Source organism: Rattus norvegicus, chromosome 1 (assembly GCF_036323735.1).
Source record: "Rattus norvegicus strain BN/NHsdMcwi chromosome 1, GRCr8, whole genome shotgun sequence".
In the NCBI taxonomy this organism is placed as follows: domain Eukaryota; kingdom Metazoa; phylum Chordata; class Mammalia; order Rodentia; family Muridae; genus Rattus; species Rattus norvegicus.
Window position 1 is genome coordinate 249,205,229 of NC_086019.1, and position 17,309 is coordinate 249,222,537.

At 45.0% G+C, this 17,309-nt stretch overlaps 1 protein-coding gene across 50 annotated transcripts in view; it reads right to left on the reverse strand.

Moving 5' to 3' along the window:
* The window catches only part of Sorbs1 (sorbin and SH3 domain containing 1), a 222,380-nt gene that overhangs the window by 147,905 nt on the left and 57,166 nt on the right, over positions 1 to 17,309 (reverse strand). For 8 of the 50 annotated variants that reach the window (XM_063273968.1, XM_063273962.1, XM_063273977.1 and 5 more), the window contains exon 2: positions 13,789 to 13,874. The exons of 2 other annotated variants lie outside the window; for them this stretch is intronic. The gene's annotated coding sequence lies outside the window, so the exon portion shown is untranslated. Of the gene's footprint in view, positions 13,648 to 13,788; positions 13,875 to 17,309 lie in introns of those variants that run through there. 40 more of the 50 variants (XM_039095225.2, XM_039095212.2, XM_063274119.1 and 37 more) reach the window with 13 other exon arrangements.

The following is a 17,309-nucleotide window of genomic DNA, read 5'->3' on the forward strand; positions in this document are numbered from 1 at the left end:
ATGGTAATATCTTAGATACACTGAGACCCTTTCAAGACCCTCAGGGGTCACTTCAGCACACAGTTCTAAGGATATTCTTGCACTCCACCACAACCCCCTCTACCTGTCCTATCTATAATCACAGCTCCCTATTACCGCATGAGAAAAGTTAACACAATGGCTGAAGGAAGACTGGAGGCCCACGTACAGCTGCCACCTACAGCAGCTCCTCAGGTCACAGTCTAGGAACTTCCCATGAGTTGCAGACTCTTAGAACCAATGCTGACTGATTTGTCTCAAGATTTCAGATTGTCATTCTTGGAACTAGCCTATGTAGGGAGCTCCAGTGGGCAGGAGAGGGAACGTCTCTTTAAGGTTGGTGACACATTAGGGGGCTGGAGATGGCTCAGTGGTTAAGAGCACTGACTGCTCTTCCAGAGGTCCTGAGTTCAATTCCCAGCAACCACATGGTGGCTCACAACCATCTGTCATGGGATCCGATGCCATCTTCTGGTGTCTGAAGACAGTGACAATGTACCCACATACATGAAGGTTGGTGACACATTGCTCAGCCAGGGACCTATGACTGACAAAGTATGATCCCTGAATGGAAAGGCCCAGCTGAACTTCATCCTTAGCTCATCAGTCAGACAGGCATCTTTGGACTTACTTTTTCCAAGGAAGGGGACGTCCCTGGAGGAAATAAGCTGATGCCAAGCAGAGAATATAGCAAGTCAAAAATCCTTCTGGACACAGGTCAAATCGTTGGCTGATGCACTTCTAGCTCAATGCCTGGAACTTGAGACCAACCCAGGGAGGATCAGACACTCCCATGTGGCTGGAAGCCAACAAGGTCCAAAGTGACTTCAGAAACCCTAAGACCCAAGGCCCTGGATTTCTTCCAAGACACGGGATTTCTAAATCCTGTGAGCTTAAAGGTCACTGTAAATAGTGCAGTTCTTGCTTTAAAAAAAAAAATAAACAAAAAGGAAACACATACAGAAATGCCTAGGGAAACAATGTTGCAGAGCTCCAAAAGAAGGGAAAGGCGGCCAGACACTGTGGCTCAAGTCTACATTCCCAGCTCTTAGGTAATTGAAGCAGGAGGACTAAGTCCCATGCCAGCCTGAGCTACAGTGTATCTCAACAAACAAAACAAAAAGCAAGAGAAGCAAAAGGGCTTTTTAAAGCCTCTGGTCTCCAGAGACTTTTCAACAACAACAACAACAAAGGCAGTTTTAGCCTTCTACTATTTGGTTAGTTACCAAAGGAGCCCAAAGGTTCAAACCAGTCATGACACTGCCAACGGTCACCTCTGTACTGACCCTCAGAACTTGTGATCAGTGCTAATGGGGAGCTCAAATGAGCCATGGCGTTTAGGAATCAACCACGCAAAACTGCATCATCCATGGCCAGGCAGTAATGGAAGGAGCGGTGCCTCAGCCTCAGCCTGAAGATTTAACCCTAGAGAGACATGGTAAAGTCTCTTTCTCCAGAAGGTTCTTTATAATAAACTCTGAGCAGATAAATATCCAAGCAGGCATTTCTAGACACACTACCTCTGATGCCATTTCCAAGGGTGGGTCTGGAAACACAAACTCACTTTTTCACTGACACAAAAGCGTCCTGCTGCTTCCCCCTTAAGGCTTCCCTTATCCTATGGGCTGTCAGATGAAACATCCACTGTGCGTTCTTCAACACATGCTAAGAGTGAGAACAGCCAGGACAGGTGAAGGCAAAGACACTGACTATCTGACACCACAGCCCCGAATGTGTAGCTCCTCTATTTACTTAGCAACCGTTGCTGAGACTCAGCCCGCCCAAAGATAAACCAGGACAAACCGGGAAAGGGAAGGGGAAGCAGTGAGGTAAGGGCCGTTGTAAACCTGGCACCATGCAGAGGAAAAGCTCTTAGCATTGTCAGGACACTGTTTCCCTCCCCAGGAAAGAAATCGGATGCCACAACACTCCCAGCGGTTGCTGTAGGCAGGCACTAAGCAGAGACAGAAAGCCCCCAACTTCACACACAAACACATTTGCAAACCATCATGGCACATTGCACTGGGAACAGCAGTGAGGGAATCTGAGTCCTTGGTTTGTCTGGAACAAGCTGTGAGATGTTGGTCTCTGCAAACTATATAATGAGTGAGCTATGGGGCTGGAAAGTGGTTCAGTGCTTAAGAGCTTGAACCCAATTTTCATTCCCACCAGCCACATCCAGCTCCAAGGAATCCAACTTTCTTCTGCCCTCCAGAGAGACTTGGGCTCATGTGCACATTCTCACAATAGATGCACACAAATGCACAGAATTAATAGAGCAAATGAGTTAATTTGCTAATATCATAGTTTCCTTGTAGCTCTAATATTCAGTTTACTACCAATACTGTAGTGGAATCCACATCCACCCAGGGAGCACATACCAAACAGCATGTGCTATGCTCTGCTAGGTACAAGAACAGTCTTATGCTCAAGAAAACTGCCAACCCACAAATATAAAACATCAGAGCAGGTCTGGACAAAGTGTACAAAGGGTGAAGGGTTGTAGCAAAGAACAGAGCAAGAAGTAAGGGTCAACGACTTCCCTGAATTGAAGCCTAAGCCAAGACTTGAGGTAAGAGTTAAGTAACCCAAAGGAAGGGAGAAAGGGGATCCAGAATGGCTCATCTGGGTGAGTGTGAGACTAAAGAAAGGTATAAAGAAACAGCATGTCCATGCGAACTCAATAATGGCCAACATGGCATGCCTGAGAGGAGACCTTATGTGCCATGCTGGGACATGCACACATACACCTATATAAACACATGGTATGGCTTGGGTGATAGTTCAGAGAGTAAAGTGTTTGCCTCATAAGCATCAGAACATGACTTCTATAGAAAAATTGATCTGTTGCCTCACGAGAAACTTCGCTCCTATCGACTAACACTCATGTTACTTACTCTGCATGATATTGGAGGAGAAAGGTAATTACCAATATCACCCAATAATGAACCCTGCGACCTGTAACAGTGACAGGGGACAGTGGCAGAGATATTATGGAAGTAACCAACTGCTTGTTTTTTTTTTTTGTTTTTTTGTTTGTTTTTTGTTTTTTTTTTTTTTTATTGGACCTAAGGCTCACTCCATGAAATGGAACCCAAACCCAGCACTGTCAGAGGGCCAAAACACTGAGACTAGATGGCAGCATGTTGTATGCACAGGGACTGCAGAGGTTCGAGCCAGGTGGGATGCTGTACTGAGAGGAGGAAATACAGGCAGTGTCCCACCCTCAACCAAGAAGCTATCTAAAATCGCTACCCACTGGCAAAGGGAAAACCAGTTTTCTCCAGTGGAGCCTCACTGCGTATATCAACCACACTTCAGGGCAGGCCCCCAAAATGAACTCAGTAGTATTATTGTGGATATTTTATTCCATTTTGCTTTGCTTTCCCATCTTTTGCTTTGTTAGACTTTTGCATGTTTTGACTTTCAGTTTTGTGGAGAGAGAGAGAGAGAGAGAGAGAGAGAGAGAGAGAGAGAGAGAGAGTATGTCTTGGTGTTTGGTTTTCTTTCTTTTTTTTTTTTTGTCTTGAAAGAGAAAAATAATGTCAAGTCGGGTAGGTGGGGAAGTAGGAAGGAACTGGGGGGAGAGAGAAAACATGATCAAAATACATAAAAAAAGAATGCAAGTTCTACCCCCAAAACCCATGTAAAAAAATGTTGGCCATGATGGTATGAGCTTGTGACCCTCAGAAAAGTAAAGACTGGTACATCACTGAGTCTTAATGGCTAGCCAGACTCGTCTACTTGACAAGTTCTAGAATGAGAAGCTGTTTCAAAAACCAAGGTAGACACTGGGTTTGTCTGACCTCAACATGTACATTCTGTATCACAAAACACTCATAGTATATTGCATGCAAAATGCATCAAATCTATCATATAGTGTGTATGATTTATACTAAATATATTTTGTGAATTTGAGAAAATCATTTGCAAAGTAAATGACACTAAAATGACTCAATACTGTTTGGGTTAATTAAATGGCGCAAGCAAGGGGGCATAAATCAAGACCTGCAACGGCCTTGGCATTGTGTTTTAGAAAGCATTCTTCTAGGCCACATTGTTGTGTGCCCAATGGTGCTGTGAGTGTTTGAACTCTATGATGTTCTCTTGACATTAAAGGTGTTGATTTATTTATTAGTTTATTGAAACAATATTTACAGATCAACAAGAAGCATTTGCATGACACAAATGTGCGCACACTAGTCTGCTAGTCTCAGAGCTTACCTCAATGCGTGGGGAAACAGCACTTGTTGGCTTAAATTTCTGCTTTTGTTTGGTTGGTTTGTTTTTATTTTTTGAATAACCACATCGACTCTTTTCAGTACTTATAAATAGGGTCACCTGTGACTCTGTCTCGACCATTAAGGAAGAAACATGGGCATGGTAGGCAGAGGAAGAGTATTGCTGTGGGATTATTGCTGGACAGCCATTCTTTAGAACAGGCGAGCAGAGACTGTCTTCCGAGTGTGGAAAAAGTAGTAGGTGGGATGTGGTTGTGGCTTTGAGAAAGATGGAAACTATTTGGAACAGCTGACGTGGGTTAGGAACCATGAGCTGCTTAGGAGCTGAAAGCAGCCCTCTGAGAGCCTGAGAGGAAACCACCATGCTAGCAGGTGCAGTGGTGGTTCAGGAAGACAATGGAGACTTGGGAACTTTTGAAAGTCCAGGCCAGGGGTTAGGAGTTAGGTATTTGCTGTGCTATTGGTATAAGTGTGAGAACACCACTTTTGTATTATTAGCCAAGACAGAGTATACAACTGACTTTGAACCTGTCACAAAAATAAATAAATAAAGTATGTTCCTACATTTAAGAACTAGGTGGTCTAAGTGTTGTGAGAGTCATGCAGGTGCGAATGTAGCATTGTACATCTATCCATAATGCAAGAGAGCTAAAAGCCCTTCTGCCTAGCTCGCTCCTACACCATCTGCTACAGAACTTCCTCCCAGAGGTGCTATTAAAAGGCTACATCATGAGTCGACGCACAGGAATTCACTACTTGGTTCTTTATTAGGAGTACCACAGGTCGCCATGCAAAATAAATGAGGAATTAGGGGTCTTGCACCATGACTCTGCAGAGACTCTGACAGCTAGAGCTTCTGGTTTCCCATAACTTACATCCACTCCTAAATGGATACCCCATGTAAACAAAAGGAATTTTGAACTACACAAAGTCTCGTTTTTCTATCAGAAGTAGAGGACGTATTAGGCAGGGCTGGTGGTCCCAGGGAAGCAGGAAGTCAAGGCCTCACATGAGACCAAGGTAAGGTCTCTCTATGCCCTGCCCAGTACAAGAGCTAAATACAGAAAGGGCTGAGATTTATTGTATCCTGGCTACTATTTCATGTCCAGAGGTTTCTAAAGACCACTAGGGAGGGAGAAGTCATAGAAGTAACAAAAAGTCTTGAGCAGGGCAACTCATAAAGTGTGAATGATCTGGACGTTCTACGTGGTCATTTGAGTTTTGGGCAAGGTCTGCTATCTAGTTTGTGAACTTCCTTTTCTACTATGTACTGGACACAGTGCAAAGTGAAAGGCTGCCAAATACCAGACAACCCTGTGTCTTGTTAAAATGCTGGCAGGGGCTGGGACTTAGCTCAGTGTTATGATGTTTACATAGCATGCATACACGAGGCCCTGGATTTAATTCCTGGCATTGCAAGAGACGACAGGCAGATAGACAGACAAGGACATTAAAATGCTCGTAGCGGCAACAGGTACTAAGTACAGCTGGATAAAAAGGGTAAGCTCTAATGTTCTTTAAGAGTAGAATAACTGTAGTTGACAACAATTAACTGAATGTTTCAGTGCACCTCGTGGAGATGACGAATGTTCCCAATGCAATACCCGAACGAACAGAGAAGCCAATCACATGGACCCTGATTATCCCATGTTACTCTTTATCCTGTGAACACAAGGACGTTTCAAATAGAAATAAAACTACATTTTTAAAAAGATGGCCGAGTCTATTGTCCATTTTTACGTCTGTCCGTACATCATCAAAAGGGGTGAAGCCTTTAGACCTGGTCAGCCTTTTCAAGTTCAGCAGTTTATTCTAAAGTAGAGAAAGCTAAGGATCCTTAAGAGCAAGCAATATAATTAGAAGATTTGTACAGATGCTTCTGACAGGGCAACTAGATGAGCAAATCAAATTACACAGAGTTCAGAATGTCTCAAAGCTAATATAATGGCTTTATATTTGTAAAGAACATTAAAAAATTATTACAGCACTTTTTTTTCTTCCCTTTGAAGAAAAAAAAAATAAAGCACATAATTTGCTGAACTTCTCCAACTATTCTGCCCCTATTGTTTTAAACCAAGTTTCCCAATTTCAAAAGCTGGGAAAACAAAATGTTCTGTTGACCCTAAAGATCCCTTGATTTTTCAGGAGAGGATTTGAGACAAAACATTAACTCGGGGGTTACAAAGGCCAAGCCGGGGAGATCAGAACAAGTCACCCTAAGGAGATCCAAGGACAGCATCAAACGTTGATGCCCATGCAAGAATTACACCCAGTACTAATAGATGTTCTTGTTTTCCCAAAGCAATTTAAGACCAAATTATGTGAACATTTCTGAGTATTGAGGTCTGGTCTCCATTTCCAAAATGTTTAAAATGCTGTCATTTGTGGACATCTAGCTTACAATTGCCATGAAGGGCAACATCCTCTAAAGATGGCCACCTCAGGGAACAGTGCGGTGTCTGGCCATGGCTTTTGTTGGATGGTCTCACATGTATTGTAAAATATATGCATAAAAAAGAGCTTTTCTCTTGGCCAGAGGAGGTCTGAAGAGGGAATAAATAAGGCCCGGGGAGAGGAGGGAGACAAACTTGGCTGTGAGAAAACAGGGCCAGTGCAGGTGTCTCTGCAACATCGACTTACATAAGAGTGTTTCCGGCTCTGGGTCCATATTGGGACAGTTCTGGAAGCTACAAATTGCTCCGAAATGGGGCTGCTTTCAGCATAGCTCTATCTAATCAGAAAAGCAATCTTAAGAGTGGGTGCCTGCCACTCAGAGCCATCCAGAAGTGGCCACATTTAGAACTGCGTGTGACTAAGCATAACTGAATGGGGAGTGTCACCTCCTGGAAACGTACAAAGGTTCTACATGCAGATCATATATGGACATTCACACCTCAAAGGGGTTCCTGACCCCTTCCCCAAAAGGTCTAAGAACCAGCACCTAACCAATCGCAAATGTGGAAGTTGAATGAGATTAATTCAGCAAGCAGAAAGGTTCATTTATTATTATTTTTTTAATCACGCCTCAGCAGAAACAACTTATTTAACCAAGGCATGGTGAGCTGAGCAGAGACACTGTGCTTGAGGGAAACACCGAAAGAGTCACCTCTGTTGACAAGGGGACCGAAAGATGAAAGCATTACTGTCCTGTCAGCATCAGAAGGTGCTCGGTCTAACTCCGTCCCTGGGACAACTGGGATGATTCTGTCAGATGACGGGCAGTAAATCACTGGCTATAATGCCAATCTCCTTGCTCTAGGGGAAACCCTAAGTTCAACCTAATGTTTTTGTCCCCAAAACAGGAAAGAAAAAGAAAAGTCAAGAAATATTTTATCTGTACTTATAGTAGTCATTAGGTGGAAGGGGAGAAAATATCTCGTTTCTACACATGGCCAGCATGTGATATCATTTCCTGCTCGTTTAAAACATTTAAAACAAAATGTGTAAATCTCTTGGGAAAACATCAATATCTAAGAATGTTAATGCTGCACAAACTGAGTTTTGGCCAGACAATAGGTGTACAAATCACTAGTAACAGAGTAAAGCTGCAGCCTAAGAAGTACTAAGACAATGAGGCTGCAGAGGCCACCCAACAGACACGTCTCTATGTCTTCCCATCAACTTACGCAAACTAAACTGTTACTATTTTCCTATGATGGAGGGAGAGACAGACAGAGAGAGACAAAGAGAGAGAGAATGTTATGCACACCCATGTACAGATGTGTGCACATAAAGGTACATGAAAGCCAAAGGACACTCATCACTCCACCTTTTGAGAGATGGGCTCTCACTGAGTCTGAAGAAGCTTCCACTGATAGGAAAATAGGAGATAGAAAGGAGGGAGGGGGAGAGAAGAGGAAAGGAGAGGAGAGGAGGGGAGGGGAGGGGAGGAGAGGGGAGGAGACAGTGTCATCTGTACATGTATATGCAGATACATGGGAACACGGAGGCTATTCCTTCCATCTAATTCTTTTGAAATGGGATCCCTCCTGAGTCTGAAATGTGGGTGCTCTCAACTAATCTAGAGCCATCGAGCCCCAGTGCTACTCCTGTCTCTGACCCCAACAGTGTAGTTGCACGTACAAGTGCGACCACACCAGCTTGTTCCAGGGGTTCTGGGATGCCAGCTTGGGTTCTGGTGGTCCTACAGCGAGTGCTTCTAACCATTCTGAGCCATCTCTCCAGTCCTGACAGATTTTTAAGACAATAAAGAGTTTGGATTGTATTTTAATCTTTCTGAACTCTGAGATTGGAAACCAGCAAACGCAACGGATTCCAGACCTTAAAGTGTGTTCTACAGCAGTAACAATTCCACTTGATGCTTTCTCAGAGGACCTAGATTCAGTTCCCAGCACCCGCATGGTATCTTACAACATCTGTAACTCCATTTCCAGGGGATCCTATGCCTCTTCTGACCTCCAATAGGCACCAGGCACACACACAGTACACAGACATACACGCAGGGAAACTACTCATGTATACAAAATAAGTGAATCTATGAAAAAAATTAAGATTTCTCTCTAAAGGGTGTGGTGAAATTAACTTGAAATAGCCTTATCTGAGAGCCAGATTATGGTAACAAAGCCATAACTAAAATCCTGAGTTGCCTAAAACAGCTAAATAAGGTGTTCATTAAAAATACTTTAATATATCTTCAGAAATTAAGAGCAGAAGAAGGGAAGAAACAGGCCTGAATGTCATACCCCATGCATGCAAACCTTCGAAACTTAAGTCACCAATAATAGACCAAGTTGTCAATAATGACAGACAACAGGCACTGTGAACAGATAACGACTTCAATCAAGATAAACTGAGCAAGAACGGATACAGGCCAAGAGACAAGAGAACTTAATGAAAAGGAATGCTACCGTGGTCCTGTGTAACAACACAGTAAGTCATGCGAAAAACATGAGTACCAAGGAGAACACTGAGAGAAAGGTTAACCCCCTCCCCACATCGCTGCCCCCTTCCCACCAAAAGGTTCAACTTGAAATGGTCTGGAAGTCTGAAGCTCTGAGTCTATCTTTTGATTTTCCCCCAAAAAAGCAAAGTAAAGCAAACAAACAAACAAAAAAGCTTGAGGAAGATATCCATTACAATACATTCTTCAGATTATTCTTTTGCATGTACAAATGATATACGCGTGGGAACATATGTGGGGAGATCTGAGGAAAACTGTGGAGCTGGTTCTCTCCTTCCATCTCTGAGTGGTCAGGGACTCCAGCGACCAGGCTCAGGCTGTCAGGCTTACACTGCAAGTGCTTCTTTCACCAGTTAAGCCACCTTACTGCCCAGACTCTCCTGTCTTACATGCTCTACCACTCTTTATTTCCGGGGCCATGAGGATGTCCCATTTGTTTTCATTCCTGGGATCACTCACTGAAGAACCGAACCAAGCAGATGTCCTCCCCAACAACTGATAGTTATGTTATATGGGTTTTGTTCTCATTACGGTTCTACTCTGTGAGATCAGAAGACATGAAAGGCAAGGCTGATACTATAAAAGACACTGAAGCCTGTGGTGACCCTAACCACTGTCAAAGGCAGCATGTCACAAGCCCTCACACATACATCCTAGGTGTACCAGAAGCTCATTCTAAATATTCTCCCTAAAAGCCTGGCATCTTCAAGCACATGCTCAAACAAGTCAGGTGCCTGGGATTAAATCACTTTGGAATGCTGCTATCACCCTGTATTCAAAGTCTTTCTATTAAGGCATCTTTTCCACACAGGGCTGAGTAGGTCAGGTAGACACGGGGAAGACACCCCTGGAGACCTTCAGGAGCCTTGGGGTTAAGGGTAGGGCTATCCTGACGGCAGACAGGCTTTAAAACAGGTGTTAGGAGAGGGACAGGGAAGGTCCTCGGAAGCTGGAGAAAAGGAAAAGAAACATTCAGGAAGCCTGAAATGGGTAAACTAAGGAGACCAGTGAGATCCTGAGGAAGCTCAGTGGGTGAATCACAGGAAGGAAACAGTGAATGAAACCAGCACAGAGCACCTGCACTTCGCGCCAGAATCACAGAAGTAAGATGAAAATGTATGAGATTCAAGACTGGTTCTCTCCCATGAGCCCTTGGCATTTGGGGATGACAAACCCCACACGCATGTTTTGCAGTTATATTTATTCTGCTCTTTATGCTCTAACTGTTACTGTGGTCCTCTGCTGCCCATTACCCTTCGTTGGATATTTTTTTTTTTGGAGCTGGGAACCGAACCCAGGGCCTTGCACTTCCTAGGCAAGCACTCTACCACTGAGCTAAATCCCCAACCCCGGATATTAATTTTTGATCATGCGTACAGGTATGTATGTATGTGTGTGGATGTGTGCACGTGTGTGGGTGCATTAGGAGGTCAGAGGTGCCAGTTCCCCTGGCACTGGATTTGAGCCACCTCTCCAGACCCTTTTCATAGAATTTTATCATATCTTTCTGTGGAAATAAGCCAGAGTGGGCCTTCAGTTTATTACCACTGGATAACATAATCATGGAATGAAAAGAAAATCTGAAGGGTTATGCGTTGCAGAAATTTTTAATCCCAATCTAGAGTTTTTATCCTACCTTTGACCATTTAGTTCCCAGATAAAAGGCGCACGCACAACCTTTATATTTACAATAAATTTTACACAGCATTAGAAGTGGGCGGGTGTCTACCCTGGATGCTATTAAAATTTATTTTTTTATCAATAACCCCGAGTTATTACTCACTCTGTTTTCCAATTGGCCAGCCCTCACCCACATTCTCACTTCATCCTCTACCCTCTCCATCATTTCCCTCCAACCCCACACCCAGGAATCCTAAACCCCACCTGTGTCTCTCCTGCCCAGCTACTGCCTATTGGCATCTTTATTTACCAATCAGAAATAACTAGGGGACAGGGTCATTTAGCGTCCCTTGGTCTACATGTGGACTCCAGGTCTTGGGGGCCCACACTTAATATTACAATACACAGCAAGACCAAACCTCAACAGGGATAAGCAGTAAATTCAAGTCAGCCAGAAATGAGCTTGTCAAGACTCCGCCCATAGGAAAAACAATGCAGTTTACAGGTTATTGGCAAGGGATGCTGGTCTTTCAGCTTGCCAGCCAAAAGCAGTCATGTGACAACTGCACAAATGCAGCTTATAAATTCTCTCAGCAAACAGATTTTTAATTGTGCAAAACTAGAATGAATTTTCTTGATCTGGCGACACCACAATGTTTAAACTTTGTATACAAGAGGGGGCTTTGTTACCATTTTCATATCTTTATCTCATTTGTACAGTGCATAGCCAAGAGGAATCAAACCATATTCTCTTGCATATGTCCTTAGTTTGCTTCTTCACAAAATTCCTCATCACATGTATGTAGCGAATGTGTGCACATGTATAACGTGCATGTGCACATGTCACAGCAGAAGTAGGCAGAGGAGAATTTAAGGGAGTTGGCTCTCTCCTTCCACCACGTGGGTCCTGAGAATTGGTCTCCTTTCTCACGCTTGGCAGTCAGTGCCTTTACTCTCTGAGCCATCTCACCAGACCTTAGTTTACTTCCTAGATTTTATCCAGAAAAACAAACACCCTGTGCCTCTTTCTTTTCTCTGTCAAAATCCTACACAGGACCCCATCCAGTCTCCAGACCTCATCAGGGCTGATAAACCTCACAGACACCTTTCCAGCCTCAGGCGCTATCATTTCTCTGTGATAATGGTGAGTGGGCATCTCAAAATTAATACGGCTCAAGTGAAACTTCTTTCTGAGAGTCATACTATCCAGACTGGCCTCAAGCCCACTACACAGCCGAGGTTAACCTTGAACTTAGGGCCCTTGTGTCTCCACATGCTGAGCCCTAGTATTAAGTTTATATGGTGCTGAGGAATCAAACTAAGATTTCTGGGCCCCTCGGATAAGTACTCTATCAACAGAGCTACACCTCCAGCCTTGAAATCAAATTTTTAGGGTCCCTCTTTGTTCCCCACCTCAATATATGATGGTGTCATTTACCCGGCCAAAAATCCTAGCTTAGCTTTGACTCTTCCCCACGCTGACCTGCAGACTCTGTTTTCCCATCCCACAATGACCTTCAGACTCTCTCTTCCAGGCATAACTGAACCTTACCACTTACCATCACTCTGTGGTCCAGGCCGCACCTCTACCCATCACCTGGCAACTGACAAGGTCTCTCGAAAGTTACCCCAAGGTCCTATTGCCCTCATTTCTAGTATCCATTCAGGAGCCTGAAGAATGATTTTATAGTAGAGGGTCACATCGACTACTTTACTTAAGCTTCTCCAGTACAATCCAATCACCCAGACAAAGGAAAACCCAAACTCTTCACCGTGGCCTATACGATCTGGTGCCCATCACTCCCACCCTAAACCATCTCCAGATCAAGTCCAGCCAAACTGGCCAACTTCCTGTTCCTCCGTCATGCTGATGCTGCCTGCGTCAAAGGCTTTACCTTTGTGTGTTCATATGTGTGTGTGTGTGTGTGTGAGTGCGCGCGCGCGCGCGCGCGCGCGCATGTGCGTGTAAAATAAAACAGAACCAGAGTGGCAGTAAACTTAAAACGGAAAAAAATACAAATATCTTACAGAACCACCCTAGAGGTCTCAAAAAACAAGTATTTAAAAACCTACATCACCAACCTGTACATCCAGGAGGATACATTAGTTAACTCAGACATGACAGGCTTTAGAGTCTTGTCTCTCAGGAAGCAGATAAAGCAGGTAAAGGTGAGCGTCACAAAGCAAGACAGGAAGACTCCGTCTAGCCCTGGGCTGCAGTGACCTGCCTGGAGCAGCTGTTTCTTAGAGCTATTTGTGGGATGCTCGGAAGACTACGTAATTAAGGTAAAATCTGTGAGAGAGAAGTGAGCTGCAGGGTATCTCAGAAGCCCACAGTGTTACACTGTATCTGCCTAACACCTCCCTCGGAAGTATTTTCACATATATCATCTCCTTTAGACTTCAAAGCAAGCAACCCCAAAGTGTAAACAATTCAAGATGTACTCTGCTGACTGAACCCCAGAAATCACACAATTATTCTAGATCCCACAGTAAACTCGGCAGCTATGGCGGTGTGAATAAGAGTGTTCCCCACAGGCCTGGATGTTTGAATACTTGGTCCCCGGCTGGTGATACTGTGTAGACAGGTTTAAGAATTGGGCCTTTGCTACAGGAAGTGAATCAAGGTGGGCCGTCTTTGAAGCTTCAAAGCCACATGCCATTCCCAGTTCACTCACTCAGTTTGCTGCTACTTATAGTTGATGGTGGGAGTTCCCAGCTGTCCCTGCCACGTGCCTGCCACCTGCTGCCACAATCCCCTGCTGTGACGTGTGTGCTCTTATTCCTCTGGGATGATAAGCCCCGCCTCCCTTCTAGAAGTGCCTCGCTCATGGTGTTTTATCAGAGAATAGAAAAGTAACTAACACGCCAGCCTGCAGACTTTCCTCCACGGAGAAAAAAGATGAACACCCTATCTGCAAATCACAGAGCGAGGTCAGGACTTCCCTCCCCTGCTATAGGAGGAAGGAAACAAGAGCATGGATTCACCAGTGTTTTAAGGTGGTGGGAAGATGCATTGGTCCCGGAGTTCTGGGCAGAGAGGATCTCAGAGTCTTCCAACGGGTGCCAACCTCCTGAAACAACACATAAATCATTCTGAGTAAACCACAAACAGGCTGGCCTTACCTACCTCAGCAGGCTCATCTCAGCCCAACTGCTAAACAACCCCTCAGGCCCAAAGCTCTCATGCCTCTCCTCCAGCCTAAATCTCTGGCTCAGTCTCATTTCCCACAACGGGCCAATAGTCTTCAGGTCACACATGTAAACAGTTCCCACTGCAGTGACAGGATCTCGGGCACAAGGAGGCTCCAGACCACATCTATAACCGGGTTACAAGCAGAAAGTGAAGAGTTGTTTAGACTGTGGGGACACAACACCGCACCCACTTCATATATCCTGGCACCCTCAGACTGAGGTTAAAACTCAGGAATGCCACAGAAAAGCTCAGGCATCTTAAGCCTGAAAAATCTCGCCACACAAGCCTGAGAAACTAAGTTCAAACTCCAGAACCCACAGTACAATGAGAAAACTCACTCTCAAACGTTGTCCTCTGACCTCTATGTACACAGACACACACACACACACACACACACACACACACACACACACACACGGAATAAATTAAGATGATGATGATGATGATGATAAACTTCAAACAGATAAGATCTGTATGTAGGGATAATCTCTGTTTACTATGTGGAAGCATCAGCTGTCAGTAAAAAACTGATGGCCAATAAGCTGAGGCAGGATTAGAAGGTGGGACATCCGGCAAAGAGAGAGGAACCCTGGGAAATATGCAGGCAGGAAGATTCCCCACCCAAAGTCAGAACGTCTGACCAGAATGTTCTGAAGGAACTGAGGAGCAGTAACTATGCATGTGGCAGACAGAGGATAGTAAAAATGGGTTAATATAAATGACAAGCTAGTCGGGAAATAGACCTAGCTTATGGCCTAGGCATTTATTCACAAATAATAAGTCTCTATTTGGGAATTGGGGGCAAGTAGAAAAGCCCACAGTTACATCTGTAAACACAGCCAACATTCGACCCTGTCAGCCCATGGTGATCTGGGAGTAAACAGCGGCCACCCCAGCGGTACAAACCCAGAAAACTGCACAGAAAACTGTGACCTGCATTCCTCACAGGCCTCATTTGCCTCTGCTTTTGTAGAGAACCTGGGTCAGTTCCCAGCACCCACAGAACAACTTAGAACCATCCGTAACTCCAGCTCCAGGGAACAGGCACCCTCATCTGGCTTCCCCAGGCATTGCACGAATGTGCCACACATACACGCATGCAAGGCAAACACTCACACGTAGATAAAAATAAACTGTTAAAGAGAAAGCTAAGGGCTGGAGATGTAGAACACTTGCCTAGGATGTGGAGGGCTCTAGGTTTTATCTCTAGCACATCCACAGAAGAACAAAAGGGAGACAACTATGTATGCTTGTATATAAAGATACCAGCACTGTAATGCGCTGGCAGCACTCAGCTTTAAGGTGGTAAGAGTTATTTATATCATTCTCTCAAAGAATTTATTGATTTGTTTGCTGAGCTCTATTGCATACCAGAGAGTGTGAGGTGACAGAGATACAAAGTCAGCAGAGCCCTTGAGCTGTCCTGAGAAGGGCCCAGCCTTGACACTGAATGGGCAAGCTCAGGAGATGCGGGAGTGCTGAGCGGGAGCGCTGAGTGGGAGCACTGAGCAGGAGCACTGAGCGGGAGCACTGAGCGGGAGCACTGAGCGGGAGCACCTAGTGCAGCAGAAGCAGAGTCACTTTTCCTAGCGTGAACAGAAGACTGGGAAAACTCCAAAGCCTGGTTGGAAGAGGGGCAAGAAAGAGAGGGTACACATCCCTGACCATGGGACAACGCAGGCAAATGCAAGGACACCTGGAAAGCCATCTACTTTAGCTTCATCCGACTCCCTTCTTACCTTGTTGATCTTAAACAAAGAAAAACAACCAAAAAACAAAACAAAATGAAACGAAAACCAAAAACCCAACCATTGCCTTGCATAATATAACCCAGCATTTGTAGGAACCTGGTAGATGGCACTGCATGTACACAGGTTAAGGCCAGTGTGAGAGAACAAGACACGGTCCCCCTGAATGGTGGACAGAATTTCACTGGAATCGCTAAGAACTAAACTATTTTGGTTTGACAGCCCAATGTCTCCCAGTTTACGGGAAGCAGATTCCGGCACCCAGCCGTGGATGGGTACATTTTACCCAAGAGCACGGAAGTTCCAGAATAATCTCTTCAAGGTCACTAACTAAGCATCTTGCAGGAAAACGCCAAGAATGCTGCTTACAGGAGATTTATTCATTCTCTTTTCTACTCCATGGTGACAGTCATTGCCTACTCAACTCCATTAAACCGAAGACAGACTGCAGGAAGCAAGAACGGACACCAGGTAAGTGAGACAGGCCTCCCTCTCTTCATCAGCATACACCCCGTCTACCTGTTCCTAGTTGAAAAGAAGGCTGCCTAGTCCCAACAGCAGACCTGCGTCCCTACATAGCTGTCCTCCAGCAGGACAAAGGATCCGCACCTCTCCAGACATCAGCTGGCCTTCGAGGAACAGATTCGGGACATAAGCATTCTGCCCAGGTCCCTCCTGCCCATCAAAGGGCAAGCAGTGCAGATGAGTGTAAGGTGTGGAGCTCTGCCAAGCCGGCTGAGTACTCTTTGCAGATTTCCACTTTGTGGTCGTGGAATGGCTTGAGTCATCCCAAGCCAAAAATGGCAAAGTAAATGTATGTGCCACAAAGATGATGGATTGGAGCAAACTGCTTTGCTGAATGGACCAGCCTGAAGAGAGCTCTCCCTCCCCAGGTGTTAGCAGGTGACCTTCAGAGAGCCAACACCAGAGAAATCCACAGCTAGCTAATAGGAACAATAGGTCAAACAAGGAGCTCCACTCTCCTCAAAAAAACAAAGAGACCTCCCAGGATCCCACTCCAACCTAAGTAACCCCCACTTGGGCCAGAAATCAAGTTTATTTCTTGTATGAGGTGGTGGTGAGTTTGGGGAATGCAAAGAGACTGTTCCCCTCCTGGGAGCCCTCAATTTTCAAATGATTCGTCCCTTTTCCTACAGTTCTAACATACCTGGCCTAAAACAAGACACTTCTCTAGACCAGTGCCTCAAAAGACATGGCAGTTTTTGTTTCGGGCCCTGCTAAAGACCTTGAGCTCACCTCCCTCAGCTGCGGCCTCTTCTTCTCAACTCCATCCCAAGACCACAAAGCGGCATCAGCTGCTGTAAATCCATCTCGGCTACACCCATTCCTACCAAATGTCAGCCAGGACCCACCAACCCACTCCAGCCCCAGGAGTTCTCATGCCCAATGGCCTCAGAAACCTTTGCTGTATCTCCATCACAGCACGGACCACTTCTATGTTGACAGTGCATCTTGTCCCAGGCCACAGATAGACAAGGGTCTGTCCCATGCTGCTCTGCCTTTTGATTGGTGTTGCTTGCTGTCAAGTTCCAAGTTTGACAGCA